Here is a 27,977-nt window from a genome sequence, read left to right as displayed (position 1 = left end):
CATGTATTAACATACAACGAAAAATATTGCTTCTTGCGCGCTACACAGACAAAGCGTACCATTCGTAGAGAAGGAAAGGAGAGGCTACAGAATGTAGTGTTACAGTCATAGCTAGGGCCTAGAGAAAGATCAACTTAATGCAAGGTATTCAAAACTCTGACAGCAGCAGGGAAGAAATTTTTCTTGAGTCGGTTGGTGCGTGATCTCAGACTTTTGTATCATTTTCCCGAAGGAAGAAGGTGGAAGAAACAATGTCGAGGGTTCATGGGGTCTTAGATTATGCTGGCTGCTTTTCTATGACAGCAGGAAGTGTGGTTAGAGTCAATGGTTTGCATGACGGATTGAGTTACATTCACATTTGTAATTCCTTGCGGTCTTGGGCAGAGCAGGAGCCATCCCAAGCTGTGATACAACCAGAAAGAATGCTTTCTATGGCGTATCTGAAAAAGCTGGTGAGAGTCATAGCTGATATGCCAAAATTCCTTAATCTTCTGATAAAGTAGAGGTGTTGGTGGGCTTTCTTATCTAATGTGTTGGCATGGGGGAGGACCAAGACAGGTTTTTGGTGACCTGGACATCTAAAACATGAAGCTCTCAACCATTTCTACTTCATCCCCATTGATGTAGATAGGGTCATGTTCTCCTTTACGTTTCCTGAAGTCGATGACCAACTCCTTTGTTTTGTTGACACTGAGGGAGAGATTATTCCTTGAGGGACTCCTGCAGACTCCTGCAGAGATGGAATGATTGACCTCCAACCAAGTCTATCATCTTCCTTTGTGCAAGGTATGACCCCAACTAGCAGAGAGTTTTCCTTGATTCCCATTGACTCCAGTTTTGCTGGGACTGCTTGAAGCCGCACTTGGTCAAATGTTGACTTGATGTCAAGGGTAGTCTCTTTCATCTTAATTATTGAGTTCAGCCCTTTTGTCTATGTTATGCCTGATGCTAAAACAAGGTCAGGAACTGAGTGACCTTGGTAGAATGCAAACTGGGCAGGTTATTGCTGAGATTCTGACTTCTCGTTGTTATTTGCGAGCAACACTCCCAAAGCTCGTGAGTCCAAATCAACCTGTTGGTTGTGAGACCTCTTACTGTCCCCACCCCTGTCCAATGCTGGCATCGCCACATCAATAAAATGATACGAAGGCAGGTGGAATGCTGTTGCAGTCCAGCGTTTGAGAGTCAGCGATCAGTGATGGTGGGGGTGGGATTGTCCATACACAGGTGACCCACCTTTTGGGGAAAGAGAAGAGGGAAGGCACAGACATGGACGGAAAAGTAGCGAGAGATGAAAAGCTTTGCTTCTTGAATGCAGTTTTTAATGAGGAGGAAGGGAGTGAAGCCAGTGCACAGACGGATGGTTCTGACACACATGGCCCCACGCCAAGTGGCCGCTAATTTGACCGCTGTGAGCTTGAAGCCAGTCATTAGTGAGCTCTGACATACTGAGGGGGAGGGGGGTTAGCAATGCCCCGTAAGTAGACATCAATGAGGATGATAGATTGTCAAAGCTTCTGCTGACAGCAGGGGAAAAATACAAGACCCTTTCCTTCAACTGGCACGGCCTTTGTTCTGCAGCTTTCCAGCTTAAAACATGTTGGCGGCAAGATGAATAGAGATTACATGTGATTAGGAAACACGCTGGGGTGGGGGGTCTTGGAGGGGGGGGTGGCAGCAGGCTCTCATTTGCGGTTTGGCTCCAAACCAGGCTCAGTCACGCAAAGAAGTCAAAACAACCAGGCCAGGCTTTGCGGTAAAGTTCTTACAAGAACTCACCAAGCTGATTTATTTTCTGGAAGAATAAACACATTTCTTGCCATCACTCAAGAGCCCGTTAGTGCAATGAGGAAACCCTTCCCCTTCAATAGGAACAAGAGGAGACCATTCAGCCCCTTGAACCTGTTCCACCGTTCATGATGAGATCAGGGTTGTCCTTTTGCTTCACCCAGCTCCTTGCCCTGGGTTTTGTAACCCCTGAAACTTCAGGAGAGAAAAATGCTGCCAGCTTTGTTTTTCCATTGTTCTAGCACGTTGGCTCAGTGGTCACTGTACAGGGTGCTGGTGAGGCCGCAGCTGGAGTACTGTGTGCAGTTTTGGTCACCGCACTTGCGCAAGGATATTTTAGCCTTGGAGGGAGTGCAGAGGAGGTTTACTAGGCTGATACCGGAGATGAGGGGGTTGAGCTATGAGGAGAGGCTGAATAGACTGGGTCTGTTCTCGTTGGAGTTTAGAAGGATGAGGGGGGATCTTATAGAGAAGTATAAGATGATGAAAGGGATGGATAAGGTAGAGGTAGAGAGATTCTTCCCGCTTAGAAAGGACAGTAGGACTAGAGGGCACAGCCTCAAGATAAGAGGGGGGGGGGGGCGCAGTTTAGAACGGAGTTGAGGAGGAACTTCTTCACTCAAAGGGTGGTGAATCTCTGGAATTCTCTGCCCATTGAAGTGGTGGAGGCTGCCTCGCTAAATATATTTAAGTCACCGGTAGATAGGTTTCTGATAGACAAGGGAATTAAGGGTTATGGGGAGAAAGCGGGAAAGTGGAACTGATCCACTTCAGATCAGCCATGATCCTATTGAATGGCGGGGCAGGCTCGAAGGGCTAGATGGCCTACTCCTGCTCCTATTTCTTGTGTTCTTATGTCACCGTCTGTGCGGAGTCTGCACGTTCTCCCCATGTCTGCGTGGGTTTCCTCCGGGTGCTCCCATTTCCTCCCACAGTCTGAAAGACGTGCTGGTTAGGGTGCATTGCCATGCTAAATTCTCCCTCAGTGTTACCTGAACAGGCACTGGAGTGTGGCGACCAGGCAGGTTTTCACAGTAACTTCATTGCAGTGTTAATATATGCTTAGAATCATAGAGTAGAATAATGCAATTCCTACAGTACAGGAGGCCATTCGGGCCATCAAGCCTGCATTAACAACAATCCAGGCCCTATCCTCATAACACCATATATTTACCACACTAATCCCTCTAACTTAAGCATCCCGGGACACTAAGGGTCAATTTAGCATGGCCAATCAACCTAACCTGTACATCTGCAGACTGTGTGGAGCAGCTGGAGGAAACCCACGCAGACACGGGGAGAACGTGCAGACTCCACACACCCACAGTGACCGAAGCCAAGAATCGAATCTGGGGCCCTGGAGCTATGAGGCAGCAGTGCTAACCACTGTGCCACCATGCTGCCCTACATGTGACACCAATGAATGATATTTAAACTTAAACTACGGGCGGGATTTTACAGCCTCGCTCGGGCGAGAATTTCCAGTCTCGCCCGAGATCAACAGAGATTTCCATTGTCAGACGCTCGCCTGTTCCAATTCCGTGGCAGGCGAGGTGATAGAGTTTAGGCCTGTATCTCCTTCCCTTATGTACCTTGGTGTCAAATTTTACAATCAAACGTATATAAAAAAAATCAATTAGGGGCAGACCATTCAGCCCCTTAGCCTGCTTTACCATCCAATAAGATCAAGACTGATCTCATTGTGGTTTAACCTTTGACCTCTGCCTTAAACATATTCACTGACACACCACCGCTCCTTCCTGGGGAAGAGAGTTCCAGAGATTCACAACCCTCCCTGGGGAAAAAAATTCTGCCCACTTCCATCTTAAATGGGAGGCTCCTATTTTTAAATTTCTTCCTCGAGTTCTGGTCTTTCCACGCGGGCAAACATCCTTCCAGCATCCATCCTGTCAAGTCTCCTCAGGATCTCACATGTTTCAGTCAGATCATCACTCACTCTAAACTCCAATGGACACTGACCCAGCCTGCCCAACCGTTTCCTTATAAGATAACCACCTCCGCTCTCACCCCATGTATCAGGTGATCCTTCCTCAAATAAGGGAGAATTATTATACAATAATCAAAACCAACACCCTGTACAACTGTAGCAAAACCTCCCCACTTTTATCTTCCATTCCCTTTGCAATAAACACCAACATTCCAAAGAACAAAGACAAGGAACAGGCCCTTTGGCCCTCCAAGCCTGTGTCGATCATAATGCCCTAACTAAACTAAAAAAAACCTTCTACCTTTACACGGTCCATATCCCTCTATTCCCTCCCTATTCATATACCCATCCATGTGCCTCGTAAATGTTCCATTTGCCTTCCTAATCACTTGCTGTACTTGCAGACTAACCTTTTACAGTTCATGCACCTGGACACCCAGATCCCTCTGTACGTCAGAGTTCTGCAATCGCTCTTCATTTAAACAGCATATTGCTTTTCTGTTCTTCTTGCCAAAGTGGACAAGTTCACATTTTCTCACTTTGTACACGATCTGCCAATTTTCTTCCCCATTCACTTCACCTAATGCCCCCAAACAGATTCCTTACATCCGCTTCACAACTTACACTCCAACCTGTCTTGCATCATCAGCAAACTTTGCAACAGTACCGTCAGTCTCTTTGCCCAAATCATTGATGTAAATTGTGAATCAGAAGGACAAGGGCAGCAGATACATGGGAACATCACAACTGGCAAGTTCCCCTCCAAGCCACTCATCATCCTGATTTGGAAATAGATCACTGTTCCTTCACAATGGCTGGATCAAAATCCTTCCCAACAGCACTGTGGGTGTATCTACATGATGTGGAGATGCCAGCATTGGACTGGGGTAAACACAGTAAGAAGTCTCACAACACCAGGTTAAAGTCCAACCAGTTTATTTGATAGTAATCCCACAAGCTTTCAGAGCTTGTCCCTTTGTCAGGTGAGTGGAGAGTGGAGTGGAGAGAACTCTCCACTCATGTAACAAAGGGGCAAACCCTGAAAGCTTGTGGGTTTACTATCAAATAAACCGGTTGGACTTTAACCTGGTGTTGTGAGACTTCTTATGGTCTATCTACATCACAGGGGCTGCAGCAATTCAAGAAGGCAGCTTACCACCACCTTCTCCAGGGCAGCTAGGGATGGACTAACCAGCGATGCCCATGTCTCACACGAATGTATTTTAACAAAAGCAGAGCGCCCAGGCACAGTGGTTAGCACTGCTGCCTCAAAGCTCCAGGGACCCGGGTTCAATTCCCAGCTTGGGTCACTGTCTGTTTGGAGCTTGCACATTCTCACTGTGTCTGCGTGGGTTTCCTCCGGGTGCGCCGGTTTCCTCCCACAGTCCAAAGATGGGCGGGTTAGGTTGATTGGCCATGCTATATTGCCCCTTAGGGTCAGAGGATGCATAGGTTAGAGGGATTAGCAGGGTAAATATGTGGGGTGGCGGGATAGGACCTAGGTGGGATTGTGGTCAGTACAGATTCGATGGGCCAAATGGCCTCCTTCTGCACTGTAGGGATTCTATGATTCTATAATTCCCTGATCCATGTGAGACTGCATTAGTCACCACCTTGCCAACTCCTTTTGATAATAGTTGTTTGACAATGCCACTTTTACAGAAAGTTTTACAATATTTAAGGTGCTATATATATATATATATCAGGTTAGTTTTTCTTTCTTGTCCTACTGAGGAAACAAACTCTGAAAGAGAAACAAAGAATGCTTAGGAAGTTAAAGAAAGTTATTATTGATTTGCCCATCTGCCCGCGGTGAAAGTTCTCAGGTGTGCCAGGAGACACCGTCTTCTCCCTCCCCGGGGACACCCAGCCCCGATGGCAATGGACGGGGCACTGGCGTGACCGTCACTCCCCAGGCCGTGTCCAGCCTGAGCCCGCAGGCGGCCGTCTTTGCCAGGCCCAGGAGCTGGGTGGCAAAAGCCCGTCTGTCAGACTTCTGTTAGCCGTGCCGTCGAGCAGCGATGGAAGGACCACACACACACACACACACACACACACACACACACACACACACACACACACACACACACACACACACACACACACACACAGACGCTGCGCACATGTACATCACAGTGCGTTCATACTCCCCCGAGGAACATTTTGCAGACACTATCTAAACGGCTGCAGTGATATCTGTTTCTTTCTGGTTGAATGCCGCCCCGGGCAGCTGTCACTGTGAGTCATTCCTTCATCAGCTTTCCTCAAACGGTCCCAAGTTTGTGGATTTGCTTCATTTTGAACATTACGTCAGCTGCCTGTGCCAGTCCCCCCGCTTCCCATTAAACCCAACTGCTGGGTAGCACGCAAAGGGAAAAAAGGAAATAAATTTGCATTATCTGACACCTTTCACAACCTCAGGACACCCCAGCATTTTATCTGTAGCCGGTGAAGTAGTGATTGAAGTCTAACCACTGTAAGAAAGGCAGCAGCCAACAACCCACAGGCAGCGTTGCTACAATGACTGGATGATTGGGCTTTTTATTGATGTTGGTTGAGGGGTAAAGACTGTCCAGGGTTAACTCTGTGTTCTTCGTAGAAATCATTGAAACCCTACAGTGTAGAAAGAGGCCATTCGGCCCATCGAGTCTGCACCGACCACTGTCCCACCCAGGCCCTACCCCCATATCCTTATACATTTACCCCACTAATCCCTCTAACCTACGCATCTCAGGACACTAAGGGGCAATTTTAGCACAGCCAATCAACCTAACCCGCACATCTTTGGACTGTGGGAGGAAACCGGAGCACCCGGAGGAAACCCACGCAGACACGGGGAGAATGTGCAACTCCACACAGACAGTGACCCGAGCCGGGAATCGAACCCAGGTCCCTGGAGCTGTGAAGCCGCAGTGCTAACCACAGTGCTACCGTGCCGCCCCCGTGCCACTCTTGTTACAAGTAATGCCTTTGAATCTCCTGTGTCCACCTGACAGGGCAGACACATTAATGTTTCCACTGGTCCAATGTTTCTATCTGTTGCAGCACTCCCTCAACACCTCACTGTGAGAGTCTGGAGTGAGACTTGAAACCACAACCTGAACAGAGCAGGGTAGTTTGGCAGAGCGGCCTAAGGTCCTGGATTAAGGCTTCAGTCTCTGCGGAGGCGTGGGTTCGAATCCCACCACTGCCAAAAAGGATTTGAGTTTGGGGTAACACACAGTGGTTAGCACTGCTGTCTCACAGCACCAGGGACCTGGGTTTGATTCCCGGCTTGGGTCACTGTCTGTGTAGAGTTTGCACACTCTCCCCCATATCTGCGTGGATTTCCTCTGGGTGCTCCGGTTTCCTCCCACAGCCCAAAGATGTACAGGTTAGATAGATTAGCCATGGTACATTGCCCCTTAGGGTCCAGGGGGTTAGTAGGGTAAATAAGTAGGATTATGGGCATAGGGCCTGGGTGGGATTGTGGTCTCGTTCTGCACTGTGGCGATTCTATGATTTGGGGCAGTGAGGTTGGAGGAGAAAGCAGTATTTCCTCAGGGTGTAATGAAACATAGAACATAGAACATTACAGCGCAGAACAGGCCCTTCGGCCCACGATGTTGCGCCGACCAGTTACAAAAACAATGACCCACTAGCCTATACCAATCCCTTTTCGTCCATAAACCTATCCACAGATCTCTTAAACGCCCCCAAACTAGGCACATTTACAACTGCAGCAGGCAGGGCATTCCAATCCCTCACCACCCGCTGGGTAAAGAACCTACCCCTGACATCCGTCCTGTAGCTACCCCCCCTTAATTTAAAGCCATGCCCCCTCGTGCTAGCTTTCTCCATCCGAGGAAAAAGGCTATCACTATCCACCCTATCTAAACCTCTAATCATCTTATATGTTTCAATAAGATCCCCTCTTAGCCGCCTTCTTTCCAACGAAAACAACCCTAAATCCCTCAGTCTCTCCTCATAGGACCTCCCCACCATACCAGGCAACATCCCAGTAAACCTCCTCTGCACCCTCTCCAAAGCCTCCACATCCTTCTTGTAATGTGGGGACCAGAACTGCACACAGTACTCCAAGTGCGGCCGCACCAGAGTTGTGTACAGTTGCAACATGACGCTGCGACTCCTAAATTCAATCCCCCTACCAATAAACGCCAAGACACCGTACGCCTTCTTGACAACCTTATCTACTTGATTCCCAACTTTCAGGGATCTATGTACACATACACCTAGATCCCTCTGTTCATCCACACTATTCAAAGTCCTAAAGGGTCACCCAGGATCAAAACATTGGTTCTATTTCTTTCTCCACGGATGGGGTCAGACCTGCTGAGATTTTCCAGCGTTTTCTGTTTTCCGTGTGTGAGAGTAGGATGATTGTTGGTTTCGCCCAGCCACACCTTGGAGCAGGGTCTGCCTGGACCTCAGTAGGTTAGGAAGGAGAAACTTAAGCCAAGCCTCTAGCTGACCAATGGAAATGTGTGGCTTGCCTGCTTGTATGTGTGTTTGCGGGCAGGTGCGTTTGTGACTATACGTGTTTGTATGCATGTGCACTCGCATATGAACATCTGTAAATTTGCCTGTTTGTGCACATGTGTGTCAGCCCACCTGTCCGTGTGTGGGTGCATAAGAGAGGTTGTGAATAGTGCTTGGATTTGAAAAGACTCTGTACGCAGACAAGTACAGCTGTTTGAAATTATGTTTGCATGTTCATCCTTTCCGTGCCTACGAGGCAACTCATTTCTTCTCATGCTTTTACAGAGAGCAGCTTATGGTTAAAAAAAATGACATGTTGAACTGCAGCATGTGTGAGTAATTTGACAGGGAGCAGTGGTGAGTGTAGCGCGTTTGGGAGGAATAATAAACTTTGCTCCACTATCACAGCTTTCCTCACCCAAGAGCACAAATCTAACTTTGCAAAAGAAGCAACTGTGACATTGCGACAGGGCGGCACTGTGGCACAGTGGTGAGCACTGCTGCCTCACAGCACCAGGGACCCGGGTTCAATTCCCAGCTCGGGTCACTGTCTGTATAGAGTCTGCACGTTCTCCCCCGTGCCTGTATGGCTTCCATCCAAGTGCTCCGGTTTCTTCCCACGGTCGAGAGATTTGCGGGTTAAGTGGATTGGCTGTGCTAAATTGCCCTAATGTCAGGGGTCTAGCTAAGGTAAATGCATGGGGTTATATGGATAGGGCCTGGGTGGGATTGTAATCGGTGCAGACTCAATGGGTTAAACGGTCTCCTTCTGTACTGTAAGGATTTGATGATTCTATGAGGTGAAACTAGTCCATAAAGTGAGTGGTTAGGGTCTAGAATGTACTGTCTAAGAGTGTGGTGGAGACAGATTCACACAGTGAGTGGTTAGGATCTGGAATGTGCTGTCTGAGAGTGTGGTGGAGACAGATTCACACAGCGAGTGGTTAGGATCTGGAATGCACTGTCTGAGAGTGTGGTGGAGACAGATTCACACAGCGAGTGGTTAGGATCTGGAATGTACTGTCTGAGAGTGTGGTGGAGACAGATTCACACAGCGAGTGGTTAGGATCTGGAATGTACCGTCTGAGAGTGTGGTGGAGACAGATTCACACAGCGAGTAGTTAGGATCTGGAATGTACTGTCTGAGAGTGTGGTGGAGACAGATTCACACAGCAAGTGGTTAGGATCCGGAATGCACTGTCTGAGAGTGTGGTGGAGACAGATTCACACAGCGAGTGGTTAGGATCCGGAATGCACTGTCTGAGAGTGTGGTGGAGACAGATTCACACAGTGAGTGGTTAGGATCTGGAATGTACTGTCTGAGAGTGTGGTGGAGACAGATTCACACAGCAAGTGGTTAGGATCCGGAATGCACTGTCTGAGAGTGTGGTGGAGACAGATTCACACAGCGAGTGGTTAGGATCCGGAATGCACTGTCTGAGAGTGTGGTGGAGACAGATTCACACAGCGAGTGGTTAGGATCCGGAATGTACTGTCTGAGAGTGTGGTGGAGACAGATTCACACAGCAAGTGGTTAGGATCCGGAATGCACTGTCTGAGAGTGTGGTGGAGACAGATTCACACAGCGAGTGGTTAGGATCTGGAATGTACTGTCTGAGAGTGTGGTGGAGACAGATTCACACAGCGAGTGGTTAGGGTCTGGAATGTACTGTCTGAGAGTGTGGCAGAGGCAGATTCAATCAAGGCTTTCAAAAGAAAACAGGATCATTATCTGAAAAGGGAAAATGTCGAGGGTTATGGGGAGAAGGCAGTCGATCTGGCAATAGTGGCACTCTCCTCTGATAGTCCAACTCGCCTTCTGCTGTGCTTTTTCCACCCTACCAATCCATTTCTGCATCTGTTGTGGACAGTTCGATCAAAATGTGTTGCTGTGACTGGTCAATAACCCCATGATAGTTGTATCACATGGCTACAGGGATGTGAACTGGATGGATTGTAGCTATGGGTCTCCAGCATTTCCTACTCTCCCTGTTGTTTGCTTATCAGATATCACTTCTGATCTGACCGGTTGTTAGACAGACTGAGGAAGCCTATTGGACAAAATGGACGGGGTGTTTGCTATTCCACTCCATTTGCCCCTCTGGATGTCAGCCCCTGTATTCAGAGGCCAAAGCTTCCAGTCTCTGTCTCACTCGGGGTATCTAGAGTAGGGTTCAAACACACAACCTGCTGACGGAGCCAATTCTCACTCCAACCCTCTCACAAATTAGGTTCTGGATATTAAATTCTTTTTTTCTAAATGGAAGTGCTTACGCTTTTCATTTTCTTCAAGAATGAACGGACTTTCATTAATTATCTTGCACGTTATCATTTGTCTTGAAATTCACAGATTCAGGTGTGTAATAATTCTTGTTCACTGGTTAAGGGAAAAAAAAACATGTTTATTTGCATGTAAAGTTTATACAGAGGCTTGCAGCCAACTCCCAAGAGGTTTATGGAACAGAAAGCCCTGCTTAACATGGTAATCACAATTGGTTCCCTGGGTCACGTGACCTTTCTTCTATAGATTTATCCTTAAAGGGACAAACTCCAAATCCCTTCCCCTCTAAGTCCCGTTATACAAGTTTTAAAGTTTATTTATTAGTGTCGCAAGTAGGCTTAGATTAATACTGCAATAAAGTTATTGTGAATTATTGTGAATTGTGAAGCGAATTAGAATTAAAAACCTTAAGCAGCCTTCAGAGTGATGTAGGGACACCAGCGTTGGGCTGGGGTGGGCACAGTAAGAAGTCTCACAACACCAGGTTAAAGTCCAACAGGTTTATCTGGAACTACAAGCTTTCGGAGCGCTGCTCCTTCATCAGCTGACTCTTTTCTGCTGTTTGTGGGAGAGTTGCCCCAGCAGCCATCAGGAGCGACTAGGGGCCCTACTCGCCATGTTCTGGCACCTGTTCGGGTACACAGAGGGAGAATTTAGTATGGCCGGTACATCTAACCAGCACGTCTTTCAGACTGTGGGATGAAACCAGAGCACCAGACGAAACCCACGTAGATACTGGGAGAACATGCAGGCTCCGCATAGACAATGACCCAAGCTTGGATTTGAACCCAGGTCTCTGACACTGTGAGGCAGCAGTGCTAAATACTGTGCCACCGTGCCGCCCCTAAAATGTCAATTCCCAATTTACACAGATAATGAAACATTTAGTACATGAATGCAGTCCATGTAATCATAGAATCCTACAGTGCAGAAGAAGGCCACTCAGCCCATCGAGTTGGCACTGACCACAATCCCATGCAAAGGCCCTATCCCCATAATCCCATGCATTTACCCTAGATAGTTCCCTTGACACTGAGGGTCTATCTAGCATGACCAATCCACCTTCCAGCACATCTTTGGACTGTGGGAGGAAACTGGAGCACCCGGAGGAAACCCACGCAGACACAGGGAGAATGCGCAAACTCCATATGCACAGTGACCCAAGCCAGGAATCGAACCTGGGTCCCTGGCACTGTGAGGCAGCAGTGCTAACCACTGTGCCACCGTGCCATTTTAAATTGAGTCTTCTAAGTGGTTTCTGATTCCTCGTGGATTGGGGCTACCCCCCCCTGTCTGGGGAGCCTCCACTAGCGTGCAGTCAGTGGCAACCACAATCACAGGAGTCACTTCTGATACAGGTACTTCAGTTCCATCTGTTTCTATGGGGACGTCAGATGCAGCCATAACAGGATGGGTCGGTACTCCAGGGTTTGGATAGCCGACAACACCCCCAAATGGCAATCTCGCTCCTGACGGCTGCTGGGGCAACTCTCCCACGAAGAGAAGAACAGAGTCAGCTGATGAAGGAGCAGTGCTCTGAAAGCTCGTGGTTCCAGATAAACCTGGTGGACTTTAACCTGGAGACTTCTTCCCACCCCAGTCCAACACCGGGATCCCCACATCACCCTGAAAGCTCTTAAGGTTTTTAATTCTAATTCTCTTCCTGCACCTAGTGGTGCACGGCAGCAGACTTCCATCTATTTCCGTAGCTAGTAATTCCCAGAGCAGGTCGCTGGTCTGTGGTCAGGGGTTTATAGCTTGAAGGACACCACTCTACATCAAGCATCATTGACCAGGAGTCTCTCCCGCTCTTGCCGCCAGCGTTTAATGTGTTTGGAAGGATTTGCAGGTTGACACTCAAGTGTTTGACTGCATTATGGACCTTCATTGGTCATCCTGGAGTGGGACTCGAACCCGGAACTTCTGGCTCAGAGGCAGGGGTGCTAACCCACTGCGCCACACGACCACGGAAGGGCCTTAACCCCTCAACATTACACAAAACAACATAGAAGACACAGCACAGGAAGAGACTGTTTGATCCGTTTGGTTTACAATGTACAGGAACCTCTTTCCACCTTCATCTAATCCTATACTTCAGTTCCTTTCTCCCTCATGCAAACCGTTCAACTTCCTCTTAAATACTTCAGTGCTATTCACCTCAACTAATGTGGAAGTAAGTTCTGACCTCTCTCTGGGTAAAGTCGTTTCTCCTGAATTCCCGATTGGATTTATTAATGACTGGCTGATATTTATCGCCTCAAGTCTCAGCCTCCCGTACACAAGTGGAAACATCTCCTCCATAGAGCCGTGACAGAGTTTTAAGCGCCGCTATTAGGTTGGCCCTCAATCTTTACTTTCTCGGCCAGTCTTTCCTAATGGTTACAGCCTCTCAGTTCTGGTCTCATCATCGTAAATCTTCATTGTGCTTTCTCCAGTGCCTCTATATCCTTTCTGCATTATTCCCTTGAGGACTGAGCCACACTATGCAAAGACTGTTAACTAAAAGCACTATATCATTCATACAAAATCCATGTGGCTGCTGCCTGAATGAGGTTTCTAACCATCGTTCAATATAAATGTTAAATAGCAGCCATTATAAAACATGTTCTTCTTCAAACAATGTAGCTCTCTTAGAAAAATATGATTCACTTCCAACCACAAGAGTAGTTTTCTATCGAAAGCAAATAACGTGGATTTTATTTTGATTATTTTAAAGTCAGTGATGAACCAGGTGTACAGCCAGTGTTAAAATAGCATCAATAACAAAAAGCCAAGCTGTTCAATCAATGCAACAAATGTGTGTGTGCGTGTGTGTATGTGTGTGTGTCTGTGTGGTTTCTTGTGTGGATATGTGTGTGTATGTCTGCTTATGTGAGTGTATATTCATGTGTGTGTGTGTGTGTGTGTGTGTGTGTGTGTGTGTGTGTGTGTGTGTGTGTGTGTGTGTGTGTGTGTGTGTGTGTGTTCATGTTTGTCTATGTTTATCTGTTCATGTCCATGTGTTTGTGTACATGCGTGAGCGTTATTTGTGTGTGCTTGTACATATGTGTGTTTAACTCCGTGCGTGCATATGTATGTGTGTGCGTATCTGTGTATGCGTCTTCACAGTGACACGGTAGCACAGTGGTTAGCACTGCTGCCTCACAGTGCCCAGCACCCGGGTTCAATTCCAGGCTCGGGTCACTACATGCACATTCTCCCCATGTCTGCGGGGGTTTCCTCCGGGTGCTCCGGATTCCTCCCACGGTCCAAAGGTGTGGGCAGTGCAGACTCAATGGACTGGATTGGACTCCTTCTGTGCTGTAGGGATTCTGTGATGTGTGTGTGTGAGTTCTGTGCATGTGTGTATTTGTGTGTGTGTCTTTGTGCGTGTCGGTGTGTGTATCTGTGTGTGCATGTTCATGTGTGTATCTCTTTGTGCGTGCATGTTCGCATGTGCGTGTGTCTCTGTGTGTGCGTGTGTTTATAAAATGTTCTTCCAAGAGTAACCACTTCTGTAATGGAAGTGGGACCCTGCAGGCAGTTTGTTGTGCGTACAGACTGCAGTGGCATGAACGGTCAGGTTTTTGATGGTCTGGTAGAGAAGAATGTTGGCCTTGACACTGAGTGAGACCCACAGTCCTCAGTTCAGACAAGATTTTGCTTTTATGCGTACAGACAAGGCCATGTCTGTCCTCTCAGGTTGACAGAAAAGATCCCAAGTGGAGCAAAGGAGTTCTCTCCAGTGTCCTGACCAACGTTCACCCCTCAATCACTAACACAAAAAACAGATTCTCCGACCATTTGGGATCTTGCTGTGTGCAAATTGGCCGTCATGTTTGCTACATTAGGACAGTGGCTACACTTCAACAAATGGCTGTAAATGGCGGAGGGCGCTATATGAATGCACATTTGTTTCATTTCACAGTCAGGGGTAAATCATAGAATAGAATCATAGAAACCCTACAGTACAGAAGGAGGCCATTTGGCCCATCGAGTCTGCACCGACCACAATCCTACCCAGGCCGTACCCTCCCATCCCTACATATTTACCCACTAATCCCGCTAACCAACGCATTTCAGGACACTAAGGGGCAATTTTAACATGGCCAATCAACCTAACCCGCATATCTTTGGACTGTGGGAGGAAACCGGAGCACCCACACAGACAGTGACCCAAGCCAGGGATCGAACTCAGGTCCCTGGAGCTGTGAAGCAGCAGTGCTAACCACTGTGCTACCGTGTCGCCCGACCGGTGTGAATCGTTGTCACTGAGTGATGTAAGGAAACAAGAGTTTTCCAAGTTGACGGCAATTACTCTGACACGTTGCTCATTGTTCATGATCAACTTCTCATGTTCCACCTGGACCTTCATGTCAAACACTCCTGAGAAAGATGAAGGTAATTCCCTCTCGTCCCCCACTAAATACTGGGGAAATTATGTTGAGATATCACAGTTTGCGATCTTGAACTGTCTACCACAGCCTTTAGGCATGCAGTCCTGTTTACTGATGGTCCTTATCTGATGTTCAGCGTATAGCCCGCAGCACAGTGCTAGCATTGTCTGATGGACAGTGCTGTGAGCTGGCCAATTCTAGAAAATCAGTGTCGTCATCTTCTTTCAGAGGAGATGTTTCAGCCAGCCTTTTCCAACCCCCGCAAAAAAAAGAGAGAGGAAAACTTAAAGTTTCGCAATGTCTTTCGTAACCACCGGATGAAACCCAGCACTACACAGAATCACTGCAGCGCAGAAGGAAGCCACTTTGCCCATCGTGTCTGCGCCACCTCTCCAAACGTAACTCAATGCCATTCCCCTGCCTTTTCCTCATATCCCGACACATTGATCAGAATTTTCCCTGCCGTGGGAATCATAGCGAGCTTGGGGGGGAGGGTGGGGGTGCGGGGGTCGGACTGTGCTAAGGTCTGTTGACGTCAGACGGGATTTTCCAGTTTGAGAGGGAGATCCTGCCCGTTGTTCCTACTCATACCATCATCGAATGCCTCGATTGAACCGGTCTCCGCCACACTTCCGGGCAGAACATCCCAGACCAGAACCACTTGCCGTGTGAAAAAGCTTTTTCCCACATTACATTTGCTTCTTTTGCAGATTGTCTCTCATTCTCAATTCTTTTTACGAGCAGGAACAGTTTCTCCCTCTCTATTCTGTCCAGTCACCTCATGGTTTTGAACATTTCTATCAAATCTCCTCTCAGCCTTCTTCTCTCCAAGGAGAACAGTCCCAATCTCTCCCACCTACCCTTACAACTCAAGCTCCTCATCCCCAGGACCTTTCTTGTAAACCTCTTCCGCACTCTCTCCAATGTGTTCACATCCTTCCAAGAGTGCGGTGCCCAGAACTACACACAATATTCCAGCTTAGGTCAAACTAGTGTTAAGTTTAGCATAACCTCCTTACTTTTATACTCTATGGCCCGATTAATAAAGATGGTGTGGAGATACCGGCGTTGGACTGGGGTGAGCACAGTAAGAAGTCTCACAGCACCAGGTTAAAGTCCAACAGTATTTAGCACTGCTGCCTCACAGTGTCAGAGACCTGGGTTCGATTCCCGGCTTGGGTCACTGTCTGCGTGGAGTTTACACATTCTCCCCGTGTCTGCGTGGGTTTCCTCCGGGTGGTCCGGTTTCCTCCCACAGTCCAAAAGACATGCTGGTTAGGTACATTCGCCATGCTAAATTCTTCCCCAGTGTACCCAAACAGGCGTCAGAGTGTGGCGACTAGGGGATTTTATCAGTAACTTCATTGCAGTGTTAACGTCAGCCTATTTGTGACACTGATAAATAAACTTTAAAATTAAGAATGGGCAATAATAATGCTGGCCTAGCCAACGATGCCCACATCCTTTGAATGAATAAATGTCAAAAAAGAGAACCTGTCCTTGTGATGTTGATTTGGGGATAAATATTGGCCAAGACACAAGGCAGAATTCCCCCATTCCCTTGGAGAATAGTGACAGTGGGTCTGTTATATCTGTCTGAGAGCTCCGTTTAACTTCTCATCTGGAAGATAGCAATGCAGAACTCCCTCAGTCCTGCACCAGAGTATCAGCCTGAACACAGCTACTCACCTCCCTGGGTGAAAGCTGAACCTCTGATGTAGAGGTGAGATATTACCATCTGCGCCATGAGTAACATGTAATCAGCAGCCCTCTATCTCTGCAACATCACTGGCTGCAGGCACTAGAGGTAGTTGCAGAAATAAGGAGAGTCGTCGGTGCTGGAGAAGTTAACAGGGATAGCGAGGGATTGCAGGCTTTGGGAGCTAGTTACAGAGGTAGAGAGGGTTATAGGAGCTGGCGGAGGTTACAGAGATAGAGAACATTGTAGGAACTGGCAGAGTTAACAGAGATAGGGCGAGTTGCCAGGCACTGAAGGAACTTACAGAGATAAAGAAGATTGTAAGTGTTGGAGGATGTTAAAGGAGGAGAGAGGGTAGTAGGAGTCTGTAGGAGGTTACAGAAGGGAAGGATTGTAGAGACTGGAGGGCGTTACAGAGGTATAAAAGGTTTTAGGGGCTAGAGGATGTGACAGAGATAGTGTTTTAGGGGACTGGAGGAGGCTACAGAGATAGAGAAGGTCATAGACACTTGAGGAGGTTACAGAGATAGGGAGGGCTGTAGGCATTTGAGGAGGTTACAAAGATAGGGAGAGTTGCAGACACTGGAGGAGGTTATAGGGAAAGGGAGGGTTGTAAGGGCTGGAGGGTGTTGCAGAGATAGGGAAGGTTGTAGAGGAGGTTACAGAGTTAGGGAGGATTGTAGGGGCTGGAGAAAGTTGAAGAGATAGAGAGGGCTGCAGGGGCTGGAGAGGATCACAAAAATAGAGAGGGATGTAGGGGCTGGAGAAGATCACAGAGATAGGGGGGGTTGTAGGGGCTGGAGAAGGTTACAGAGTTAGGGAGGGGTGTAGGGGCTGGAGAAGGTTACAGAGTTAGGGAGGGCTGTAGGGGCTGGAGAAGGTTACAGAGTTAGGGAGGGCTGTAGGGGCTGGAGAAGGTTACAGAGATAGGGAGGGGTGTAGGGGCTGGAGAAGGTTACAGAGTTAGGGAGGGGTGTAGGGGCTGGAGAAGATTACAGAGTTAGGGAGGGCTGTAGGGGCTGGAGAAGGTTACAGAGTTAGGGAGGGCTGTAGGGGCTGGAGAAGGTTACAGAGTTAGGGAGGGCTGTAGGGGCTGGAGAAGGTTACAGAGTTAGGGAGGGCTGTAGGGGCTGGAGAAGGTTACAGAGTTAGGGAGGGCTGTAGGGGCTGGAGAAGGTTACAGAGATAGGGAGGGCTGTAGGGGCTGGAGAAGGTTACAGAGTTAGGGAGGGCTGTAGGGGCTGGAGAAGATTACAGAGATAGAGAGGATTGACAAAAAGATTCAACAAGAGCCTGGTTAACATATTTAAATTGCAGCCCCCTTCCTGGGTACCGGTTGGTTACCAACTCTAGACTAGCGACCATTTCCAGGCATTACGAGGTATGGGAACAGACAGAAGTCTGCCTTAGTGCACCAGTAGATGTGGGAAAAGAATTGGAATGACCTGCTGTTGCAGCCACAGTAATTATATGGGTGATGTATAAATTTGTATTAGTGGTGTATTTTATTAATTGGAATCCCTAAACAGTGCAAGGCTTTGTGTTGTTAGAGGGGTGGTTTGTTGGGAGAGAGAGAGAGAGAGACATTGAGATGAATGATACTGGGGTGGTTTTTGTACTGGGTTGCCAAATCAGTTCACCGGTTTAATACTCAGACCGTAATGTTGAAATCTTACTCCGTTTTGATTTTGGGCACTGTTATTCATAAAATATAGACTTATACAGTGCAGAAGGAGGCAATAAGGCCTAGGAGCAGAATTTGGCCACTCAGCCCATTGTGTCTGCTGCATCATTCAATCATGGCTGATATTTTTCTCATTCCCATTCTCCTGCCTTTTCCCCACAACCCCTGATCCCCTTATTAATCAGGAATCCATCCAACTCTGTCTTAAAGACACTCAATGACCTGACCCCCACAGCCTTCTGCAGTTCCACAGATTCACCACTCTCTGGCTGAAGAACTTACTTCTCATCTCTGTAATTGCTGGCCATTCGGCCCATCGAGTCTGCACTGACCACAATCCCACCAGACCCTATCCCCAAAACCCCATGTATTTACCCAGTTAGCCCCCCCCCCCGACACTAATGGTCAATTTTAGCACGGCCAATCAACCTAACACGCACATTTTTGGAGATTGAGAGGAAACCGGAGCACCCAGAAGAAACCCACGCAGACACGCGGAGAATGTGCAAACCCCACACAGACAGTGACCCAGGTCGGAATCGAACCCGGGTCCCCTGCGCTGTGAGGCAGCGATGCTAACCACTGTGCCACCGTGCCGCCCTATTGATTAATGTAACATAATCCTTCCTTCGTTCTCCCACCCTCTCATTGGCAGTAGCTCATACCTCATGCCTGGATGCCAGGAAGTGTAACAGCAGCAGCATTCTGAGGCTTAACAAACTATTCATCTGGAGATCTCCAGTGTGCGAGGATGGTTAATTGTCCTTCTGGCGAGGGAGGAGGACCTGGGGAAGAATTAGAAGCTTTTTTAACTGCTTTCAGTTGAAGAGGTCAGAACCTCTCACAGGTATTACAGCTCTGTACTCAGCCAGCTGTCCATCATCCTGACCTATTACCCATGCTTGAATTGAACGGTTTGGAGAGACAAAGCAGATGAATCATATCCTGTCATGTTCCTGCCTGGGCAGCCCTTTGAAATCTAACCTTTCACCTTTCAGACGCTGCCCCAGTCCCTCACGCACAATCTATGCACTATATTGACAAGCAGGGGCTATAAATATGTACAGAATACTCAGGATACACTCTGTACTGTAGCTTCCATTTCTCACTTGAAGGAGAGCACCTCTTCAAAACTCTTTCACAAGACGTGAGTGCCATTGCGCAAGACCAGCATTTGTTGTCCGTCCCTGAATTCGCTGGAACTGAGTGACTTGCTCAGCCACTTCAGAGGGGCAGTTGAGAGTCAACCACATTGCTGTGGCTCTGGAGTCGCATGTAGGCCAGACCGGGTAAAAGTGGCAGATTTCCTTGCCTGAAGGAACATTTTTTTTTAACGTTTGTTGATTAGCCTCAGAAGTAGGCTTACATTAACACTGCAATGAAGTTACTGTGAAAATCCCCTAGTTGCCACACTCCGGCGCCTGTTTGGGTAACACTGAGGGAGAATTTAGCATGACCAATGCACCCTAACCTGCACGTCTTTCGGACTGTAGGAGGAACCCGGAGCAAACCCATGCAAACTCCACACAGACAGTCACCCCAGCTGGGAATCAAACCCAGGTCCCTGATGCTGTGAGGCAGTAGTGCTAACCACTGTGCCACCGTGCCACCCCAAAGTGAACATTTGATGGGGTTTTATGACAATCGACAGTGATTTCGCGTCATCAGTAAATATCAGACGGCGCAGCGGTTAGCACTGCTGGCTCACAGTTCCAGGGACCCGGGTTCGATTCCCAGCCTCAGGTCACTGCCTAGGTGGAGTCTGCACATTCTCCCCATGACTGCCGTGAGTTTCCTCCGGGTGCTCTGGTTTCTTCCCGCACACCAAAGATGTGTGGGTTAGGAGCATTGGCCGTGCTAAATTGCCCCTGAATGTCCTGGGATATGTAGAAAAGAGGGATTAATGGGGTTAAGGGGATAGGGCCTGTTTGGTGCAGGCTCGATGGGACGAATGGCCTCCTTCTGCACTGTGGGGTCTCTGTGACTTTTAATCCCAGATTTTTAAAGTTGAATCTGTAGCGGGATCCGAACCTGGGTCTCCAGAATGTTACCCTGGGTCCCTGGATTACTCATCCAGTGAAAATACCACTCCACCACCAACTCTCCCCTGAGACTGGAATAGTCAAATTTAGGTGTGCATGAAGGGTTTAACAGCAGGTGAAGCTGTGACAGGGGTTGGAATCAGACAATGTTACGGAGATGGAAATAGGTGGCCTTAGTGATGCCACAGACAGGATGACAGAGCACAGAAAGAGACCATTTGGCCCATTGAGGTCTTTGAAAATACTGGCCAATCAGTCCCACATCCCTCCATTCTCGCTCCCTTTTTTACGTGTTTATCATAGAAACTCTACAGTGCAGAACAAGGCCATTCGGCCCATCGAATCTGCACCGACCACAGTCCCACCTGGGCCCTATCTCCGTAATCCCACCTATTTACCCCGCTAATCCTTCTAGCCTACGCATCCCGGGCCACTAAGGGGCAATTTAGCATGGCCCATGCACCTAACCCGCACATCTTTGGGTTGTGGGAGGAAACCCACGCAGGCACGGGGAAGAATGTGCAAACTAATCCTTTTCGTCACAGTCCAATCTTTAAAAACTTCTGTGTGCTTTTAAGGAGCACCTTTCCTTTTTGCAGACATCGCCCAAGCCACAGTCTGAACGATGCGCTGGTCAGGGGCACTGACCCAAACAGGCACCGGAGGGAGCGTGGCCGCTAAGGGAATTTCACAGTAACTTCACTGCAGCGTAAATGTAAGCCTGACTTGCGACTAATAAACAGACTTTACTTTAATCTGCCTGATCCCTTTTTGAATTTCACGGTCAAATTTGCTTCCCGTTTCAAGCAATGCGTTAAGCGTAACAACGCCGACTTTTAAAAAGGATTCTCATCTACCCCTTGGCTTCGATCTGAGTCCTCTGACCCATCCCTAGCTGTGGAAACACAGGAGAAATCTGGCTGTGGGGAAAAGGGGGTGGGAGTGGAATTAATAGAATGGGTTTCGCAACGAGGCACTTACAAGTCAGATAGTCTCCTCTGTGCCTCATGAGTCAATATTAATGGAAAGTTTAAAAGATTTGCAGCTTCCCTCTACTTTCTTCCCTTAATTTACAGCTGACTAGATCACATTCCTCCCAAAAGCTGCAAATATAACTTTTGCCACACCGATCGGGATTAAAACTTTGGAATTTAGGCCACGGCAGCCAATTAGGAGATTTTACATCCCCTTGTTTTTTTTTCCTCCCCCCCCCCACGAGTTGCAGCGTCCTGTCAGAGAGGAGGTGAGAGAGAGAGAAAGCAACAGAGAGAGGGTGGAAAGAAAAAACAACTCGCGAGTCCGCGAAAAGGAAAGGCGCTCCTTAAATGGTCATGAGGGCTTTTAAAGATCGGATTATGATGAAAAAAGAGACGACAAAGGAGACTGAGTCAGGCTGACCTCCCGAAGCCAGACTTTGGGGGATTGTCCAGAATGTTTGAACAAGATTCTGCCGCAGCAAGCTACCAAATAAGGAGTTGATGCAGAGCCTTTCAGAATAGTAGTAATTCCACTCAAACCACTCTGCACGAAGCCAACTGCTCCCAGTAATGTGGGAGTCTGAACATAGTGTGACTCGTTGATGGGTTAATATCTCTCAAGTAGGGAGGGGTGCGGGCTTCGACTTATTCTCTTCTCTCAGCTTTTGCTTCCTTTCTCCTCCTGGAGTTTAAAGAATTGTTTAGCACAGAAACTGGAAGCAGGACGAGGCCATTGGGCCCTTCGAGCCTGCTCCGCCATCCATCACGGTCTTGGCTGATTGTCCAACTCAATAGCCCAATCCTGCTTTCTCCCCATAACCTCCGATCCCATTCGTTACTTTATCGTGCCAAAGATGCAAGGCGGGAAGTTGAACGTTTATTTATTGGCGTCACAAGTAGGCTTGCATTGATGCCGCAAGTCCAAAGACGGGTAGGTTAGGTGGATTGGCCATGCTAAATTGATCCTTAGTGTCCCAAAATGTGATTAGTCATGGTAAATGTGTGTAATTATAGGGATAGGGCAGCTAAGCGGGCTTGGATAAGATTCCCTGTCGGAGAGTCGGTGCAGACTTGATGGACTGAATGGCCTCCTTCTGCCATTCTATGTGGAGGTATAAAGCTTATTTATTAGTGTCACAAATCGACTTACCTTAACACTGCAATGAAGTTACTGTGAAAATCCCCTAGTTGCCACACTCTGGCACCTGTTCGGGTTACACTGAGGGAGAATTTAAGCATGGCCGATGGACTCAACCAGCATATCTTTGTGACTGTGGGAGGAAACCAGAGCACCCAGAGGAAACCCATGCAGACACAGGAAGAATGTGCAGACTCCACACAGACAGTAACCCAAGGTTAGAATCGAACCTGTGTCTCTGGCGCTGTGTGGCAGCTGTGTTAACCACTATGCCACCATGCCAATAATGGTGACTTTAGTGGTAATTATTGATAGTACATACTCGATGGGCCGAAAGGCCTTTCCTGCACTGTATGATTCTATGATATTGGGTTGCCTCTCGAGTCAATAAGCATGAATCGTCCAAGCTGGGAATCGAACCTGGGTCCCTGGCCCTTTAAATAGTGGACAATTTTGCTTAATATCTTTCGTATTCGCTGATATCACTCTGTCAACTCACTTCCTGTGCAAGAACAGGGGCCATAAATAAATGATAGTCAGTCATAAACCCGTGGCAAAATAAGAATTAGGTGCTCAAGTAAGAGAAAGAAACAGAAGGATATGTTGACCGAGTTAGAAGAACAGAAGTTGAAGGAGACAAACTCGAGCGACCAGCAATGCTGAATGGTCTGTTTCCAAGGGCGGCACGGTGGCACAGTGGTTAGCACTGCTGCCTCACAGTGCCAGGGAACTGGGTTCAATTCCGGCCTCGAGTCACTGTCTGTGTGGAGTCTGCATGTTCTCCCCGTGTCTGCGTGGGTTTCCTCCGGGTGCTCCGATTTACTCCCACACTCCAAAGATGTGTGGGTTAGATTGGTTGGCCATGATAAATTGCCCCTTGATAGCAGGGAGATTTTGCAGGGTAAATACATGGGGTTACGGGGATAGGGCCTGGGTGGCTTAGTGGGCCAAATGGCCACTTTCTGCACTGGAGGGACTCAATGGTGGTAATTGGCATCCCAATAAAAAATAAAGCAAAGGGAAATTATCAGATGAAACCAGAATGTTATTACTGGCGTTAACTAAACAACTCAGCACCTCCAGTGTTCAATATTCATGGTTTGGTTCTGTGCTGCCTGTAATTGTTTGTGAATACGGTGAGTTTTAACCCAATCTATAGACACTAAGCTCTGCCAATTTAAGTGTAAATGAACCTTGGACCTTAAACAATGCCTGACTTTGATCGGACATTCGAATGTTGGGAGCAATGGTCTGAAGTACAAACTATAACGAAGAGTTATACGGTGAAGCCCTCTAGCAGGCCCTGAACAAAGTGTACCCCATCTTTCAAGACCTTTGTTATGTACCTTGCGGGGTCACCTCGCTGCACAGACTAGGTGCCCAGGCTTCATGTCGATTTGGGAAGAACGAGGACAGTAATGTCTTACGTTTACAGTGGAGCCTTCCATGACCACAAGCTTTGAACATTCAATGGAGTATTTCTGAAGACCCCGTCGCAATGTTGAGAAACACAGCAGGCAAATTTGGGCACAGCGAGATCCCACAACATAAGAGCAACACAGTCTGTCAGAGATAGAAACATGAAAACATGGAAACTAGAAGCAGGAGTGGGCCATTCGGTCCATCGAGCCTGCTCTGTCATTCATTTTGATCATGGCTGATCATCAAATTCAATATCCTGATCCCACCACCCCCTCCAACGCCAATCCCTGGATGTCGAGGACCACGTATTGGCCAGGACACCAGGGAGAATGCGCAATGGTTTCTGACAGTCCAACACTGAAGGTGCAATGGGTAATTGGCAGTATTGCATCCTGAGCAAGTTACTGGTAATGCTGTCACAATGTCTAACATCTGACCTAACCAAATGCAACATTGGAATTATAAGGACATTTAAATATATTAGGTGGACTGGCCAGGCTAAATTGCCCCTTAGTGTCCCAAGATGTGCAGGTTTGGTGAATTGGCAGGGTAAATATGCAGGAATAGGGTAAGATACTCTTTCGATGAGAAAGTGCAGACTCAATGGACTATATGTCCTTCTGCACTACAGAGAATCTATATTAGTTCTATATTATTTATAATAGAATCCCTACAGTACAGAAAGAAGCCTTCTATATTTGCGTGAACTTTTAAAACAATACTGTACTAATTCAGAATATAATTATATTTATTATAGACTACCTGGCCCATTAGTTCCAGAAGCTCAGCTGCTAGCATTCTAACTCACACCAAGTCCCAGACACCCATCACCCCTGTGCTTGCTGACTGACACTGCCTTCCACCCTACAATGCCTTCATTTTAAAGTTGTGACCTTTGTTTTCAAATTTCTCCATAGCCTCACCTCTCCCTGTCTCTATAACCAACAACAGTCCAACAAATCTCCAACATTTCTGTCTTCTGTAATTCCAATCTCTAATTTTCATCGCTTTACCTGTGTTGGCCATGTCTTCTGCAGTCTGGATCCTTAAGTTCTGGAGTTTCTTGTCTAAACCTCTCCATATCTTCCACCTCTCTCTCTCCTCTTCCTCAAAGATGCTCTTAGACGTAGAATCATATAATCATAGAATCCCTACGGTGCAGAATTTGACCCATCGAGTCTGCATTGACCCTCTGACAGAGTATCTTACCCGAGACCTTACCCCCATCCTATCCCTATAACCCCACACATTTACCATGGCTAATCCACCTAACCTACACATCTATAGACATTAAGGGGCAATTTAGCATGATCAATCCACAAAATCTGCATACCTTTGGACTATGGGAGAAACTGGAGCACCTGGAGGAAACCCATGCAGACACGGGGAGAACGTGCAGACTTCACACAGACAATTACCCAAGACCAGAACCGAACCCAGGTTCCTGTGAGGTAGCAACACTGACACCCAGGTCCTGATAACGCCTTACGTGACTTGCATGCAGTGTGCTATACAAATGCAAGTTTTTGTTGTATTTTGATGCTTATTTGGCCTCTTGTTAGTCTAGACGATGAGATGTTTCTCTCCAATATTGGTATATTATTAGCAGGGCACCTGTTGCATTGATTCATGCTTGTTGACTCAAGAGGCAACTCATTGTCATTGAGTCATACAGTGGAGGGAAAGCCCTTCAGCCCAACAAGTCTGCATTATCAATAACTACTACTAATTGGCAGTGGTGGTGGTACGCTTATTGGCATGGTGGCACAGTGGTTAGCATGCTGCCTCACAACACTAGGGACCCCGGTTCGATTGGGTCACTGTCTGTGTGGACTCTGCACATTCTCCCCATGTCAGTGTGGGTTTCCTCCGGGTGCTCTGGTTTCCTCACACATTGCAAAGGTTAGGTACATTGGCCATGCTAAGTTGCCCCTTAGTTTCAGGGATTAGTGGGTAAATATGTGGGGTTATAGGGATAGGACCTGGATGGGATTACGTAGTCGGTGCAGGCTTGATGGGCTGAGTGGCCTCCTTGTGCACTGTAGGAATTCTATAATTGTTGCCGATGTATTGTAGCACAGTGGTTAGCACTGCTGCCTCACAGCGCCAAGGAACCGGGTTCAATTCCGGCCTCGGATCACTGTCTGTGCAGAGTTTACACGCTCTCCCCACGTCTGCGTGGGTTTCGTCCGAGTGCTCCGGTTTCCTCCCACAGTCCAAAGCTGTGCGGGTTAGGTTGATTGGCCATTCTAAATTAGTATCAGGAGGGTTAGCAGGGTAAATATGTGGGGTTAGGGGAATAAGGCCTGGGTGAGATTGTGTGATCGGTGCAGACTTGATGGGCCGAATGGCCTCCTTCTGTAACTGTCAGAATTCTACGATTGGTCCGTCGACCCACCCTAGGAACATAAAATCATACAATCCCTATTGTGCAGAAGGAGGCCATTCGGCCCATCGAATGTGCACCAGCCACAATCCCATCCAGGCCCTGTTCCCGTAACCCCACATCTTCACCCTCTTGCTCCCCCTGACACCAGGGTCAATTCAGCATGGCCAATCCACCTAACCCATGCATCTTCAGACTAAACAAACCTTTAGGTAAGTTGACTGCACAAAGTTACAGAAGATTCACCCCCATTACCAAAGGAGCAGCGTCAACTAGTATTGAATTGACTTCACATGGGGGAGAGGCTGGGAAGGGTTAGATTAAAAGGCAATTGTGCTCACTTGTCACTTGTGATTAGACGCATGGTGACAGGCTGAACGTTCCTTTATTACAGGTAATTATATCTGGTGAAGGAGCAGGGCTTTGCGCAGAGCTGGGAAGCTTTTATTTTGAAGCGATTTACTGGGCTTAAGCTACAGAATGACTGAGTCATGAAGTGGAATTCTGTCATTCTCCGACTAGTCTGTATATATTGTTGGATTACTGCTGGACTTGCTGCATTTTGTTTAAATGTCTCTGTACTGGTGTGGCTTCATCCTTAAAACATCATTTTGTGTGTGCCTGCGGAGGCATCAAGATTCACACCGAGAAGGAGGAGGAGGTAAGGACCTTCATTCTGTTGAGACCCCTTAATCTTTGAGCTCTACACAATCCTCTGGCAGCTGTTAATTCTCTGTAGAGGTGGGAGGTTTCTTGTCCAGCTCCCGGGTGGGTTGGTGATGGGATGCCCATCCTAGGGTCGGCCCCTGGCATCATTTGGAACGGGAGGTGACATTTTTCAGTGACAACACTTGGACTTCCAACGTAGGAACGCAGATGTGGAACTAGCATCGCGACCACTTTAAAATAGTGAAACGGTGAGTTGAAGTTCCGCAGACCTTGGCTACCCGAAAGCTGCATACCAATGACACTCAGACGGGTCAGTCAGCGCCGCAGGTTGGTGAGAACAGGCAAGTTGGCGTTATGAGATGTGCTCCTTCGTTGCTGAATCTATCGAGGGGTGCGTGCGGACAGGTCAAGATATCAATTCAGACCATCCAAGACTGATCTCAAACTGAGTGCCCTCTGAAGAATTGAGGTGCCATCTGAGGAATTGAGGTACCATCTGAAGAACCGAGGTGATCTCTATAGACTTGAGCTGCCCTCTGACGACATACCTGATAATGTAGGTCAGGATGATGATGAGAGGAGGTCACAGCTGTGGGTATATGTATAGTGTGTGGGTGTTTGTGTGCGTGTGTGTGTGTGTGTGCGTGTGTGACTCCCTCCCTCTTGATCTTCTGGGCTTAGACAATCTTCCCGTAGACAGATAGAGGATCCAAACCGGCAGGATAGTCTCCAGAAAATAAAGGATCAGCCTGGACTTTGCTGTAAGTAACTCTGGGACAATAAGCGTGGGAATTGAAAATACGTGCCTTTATGTGGAACCTGTCATGGACACCGGTCATCTCAAAGCACTTTATAACCAATTACCCCAAATCTGTCGTATCACTTGAGCTGGTGTATAAGGTGACCCCATTTTTACTGCCTGAAAACTCATCAGTTTTTACGTATACTCAGCACATTTGTTGACCCCTGCCCCACCACCACCTCCCCACCCCCTTCCCTGCTGCCATCAGACTTTGGAATGGACCTATCATATATTAAGTTGATCTTTCTCTGCACCCTAGCTGTGACTGCCACACTACATTCTGCAC

At 47.7% G+C, this 27,977-nt stretch overlaps 1 protein-coding gene across 2 annotated transcripts in view; it reads left to right on the top strand.

Moving 5' to 3' along the window:
* The window catches only part of palld (palladin, cytoskeletal associated protein), a 291,644-nt gene that overhangs the window by 164,534 nt on the left and 99,133 nt on the right, over positions 1 to 27,977 (top strand). The window contains exon 1 of one of the 2 annotated variants that reach the window (XM_080189488.1): positions 26,755 to 26,881. The exons of the other annotated variant lie outside the window; for it this stretch is intronic. The gene's annotated coding sequence lies outside the window, so the exon portion shown is untranslated. Of the gene's footprint in view, positions 1 to 26,754; positions 26,882 to 27,977 lie in introns of those variants that run through there. 2 annotated transcript variants of the gene reach the window in all.

Source organism: Carcharhinus amblyrhynchos, chromosome 5 (genome assembly GCF_965287045.1).
Source record: "Carcharhinus amblyrhynchos chromosome 5, sCarAmb.v2.hapA, whole genome shotgun sequence".
Taxonomy (NCBI): Eukaryota; Metazoa; Chordata; class Chondrichthyes; order Carcharhiniformes; family Carcharhinidae; genus Carcharhinus; species Carcharhinus amblyrhynchos.
The sequence above is the reverse complement of the archived record's forward strand: the minus strand, read 5'-3'. Positions and strand labels throughout refer to the sequence as shown.